Source organism: Penaeus chinensis, chromosome 42 (genome assembly GCF_019202785.1).
Source record: "Penaeus chinensis breed Huanghai No. 1 chromosome 42, ASM1920278v2, whole genome shotgun sequence".
Taxonomy (NCBI): Eukaryota; Metazoa; Arthropoda; class Malacostraca; order Decapoda; family Penaeidae; genus Penaeus; species Penaeus chinensis.
The window spans coordinates 239,738-242,237 of NC_061860.1; the positions used below are offsets into that span (position 1 = coordinate 239,738).

Consider the following 2,500-nt stretch of genomic DNA (forward strand, 5'->3'; position numbering starts at 1 on the left):
GAACTGTTATCTGTTGCAGGAGGCTAGACTGACATTGCTCTATATATCAAAGTACACAATTAATTGTTATTGCAGCCCAGGCCTGGATTGCGGGGTGTATATATAATCTGTTGTTCAGTTCCACTCAGCCACATGGTACAGCTGGCCAAAGAAATATGCAGCCACCCTAAGGTTATCCAGCTGGGAAGTTATCTGGTAACAGTAGCGCATTCAAGTATAACAATACATGCCCTGTAAAAAAGTCTAAGCAAACTTTGCCAATTACATTTTAATGTTTGAAATTAAATACAAGAGAAAGTACATTTAGAATCAGACATTCCCTGTCTTAATTTCCCAAATGAATGCTAATGCCCTCCCTTAGCTACACTGCTTGCAAGTTACACTAGCTAAAAGGCTATATGATTCCATGAAATTTATCAAAAATGTTAATAATAACGTAAAATAAATACAAATAACTAAATACATGATAAAATACCTGTTACCTATATTTGTCTTTCCCTTTGCATACCATTTATGCACTGATTTTCCTTCTGACTTGATAGTTCCCTCATTGGAAGAAAGAAAGAAGTAAAGAAAGAAAGAAAGGAAGAAAAAAACAATTCTATCCATAAATGTTCATTTGTACTTTTTTTTTGTACTTCTCTCTGAAGCATGAGCAATATTATTGTCTGCTATTATTTTCCTCCTTCCTTTTCCCTAATAGCTATGTGTAGATAATTTAGGCTTAATTAGGGCTACAACCAACTGACAAACATGAAAATACTGCCCTCATAAACTGACATTTCATAGGAATGAGTCTACATGAAATATAATAATATATGTTACACAACTATTTCATGACTGAACAAGGAAGAACAATTCAATTATAAGGATAATTTGTTTTTTTTGCACTTCAGATGAACAGATATTCAGGTGAAATGGTAACCAATCTGTGAATATTCTGGAAAAGTGAAAAGGAAATGTTGGCAAAAGACAGAAATATCATATATTTCCACCCTTTTGTTTTTATTCAATTTATTTAATAAAATACTATCATCATCATGATTTTAGAACAGCTGAGGTCATTAATATTTGATTAAAAAATTATGAGATGGAATGTCTGTTTTTTCATATACTTTCTTATGCATTTCACTTTAAAACATGAGTGAAAAAGTTTGCTTAGACCTTTTTTAACCTTGTTTATTTAATAACAGGGTTTAAATTATCATATCTGAATGCACTACTTTTACCAGATAAAATCGCAGCTCAATAATTTTAGAGTTGCCCCAAATATATTTGGCCTGCTGTACAAGGTAAATTTTGAATGTAACAGACAAAATGACAAAATTTAAGGCAACTTTCATTGATATCACTTCCTTCGCAAGTTAATAATAAAGATGTAGCATGTAAGTAATACTTTGGCATACATGTACTTAATGACCACACTATGAGAGAGAAATGATAATGACACTGTCACTAAGAGAGGAGAAACCTACAGGATACTGTCATCTTCTGGAGCATAAGAAACAGAGTCACAAACAACACAGGTACAGCTGCTGCAGTCTCATATTTAACACAAAATGATAAAAATATCTCATGCATATCACCGCTTAGAGACGAAGTCCACTCACACAACCAGAGTTCTAAATGTCATGTTTTCTGTCTCCTTTTCTATATTTCCTTGCCGCAGCTTGTCTGTACCCTCCACATTGAAGGTATGAATCAAATATTTTCTATAACATATTTTTGTGGTAATGGGTACAAAGTGCTAATAAAGGGGGGATACAGGGAATAAATAGCAGGTAGGAGAGGTTAGGTTTGTATTTTGGGTTTGCATGATACCCAAATCTAGTTCTGAGACTTTATCTCTGGAGGGAGTGTTGTTCTCGTTAACATATACCAACCTACACCTGCTGATACATGGAACGATCTGCCCAAGAAATTAGTAACATCAGAAATGAATAATATACTATAACTTTGTGCTGTGCTGTAAAGAGACTAAGTCCATTGTGATTGGGTAGGAGTTTGGCCTAGCCAGTTCATACAGTGATGTTTGTGAGTTCTTAGGACTGACCTCAAATTGTTGGCTGAACAGTTATCTTAATGGCATTGATGCACTAAGCTAGGCAAATTGAGGATGATATTCCAGTTAAGGACAAAATGCTAGATTGTTGAATAGATTTTGTGAGGTGGCATTGGGGACACGTACTGCATCCATAATATAAAGAATTACAGGCCCTTTGCAACATTACTCAAACTTTCGCTTGCATCCTTCGCCAGTAATTAGGGATGGAAAACAACTGATTCACTCATAAAACACTGTGATTAAGTGGAACGAACAGCAGCAATAGCATGGTTGGATGCATGTGTGAATAATAAAAATACATAACTCGACCATGGATCACGTCCACTCCACAGAGATCATAACCCAAGGAAAATCTAGTTGTATAACAAAATTTGGTAATTCTTTATGGTACGGACACACCCACCAGTCTCCAATTCCAGCCAACAATCTTGGGGG

General features: G+C 35.0%; 1 protein-coding gene across 2 annotated transcripts in view; it reads right to left on the reverse strand.

Moving 5' to 3' along the window:
- LOC125047844 (U3 small nucleolar ribonucleoprotein protein IMP4-like) overlaps nucleotides 1–2,500 on the reverse strand; it is a 15,730-nt gene that overhangs the window by 12,433 nt on the left and 797 nt on the right. The window lies entirely within an intron of this gene.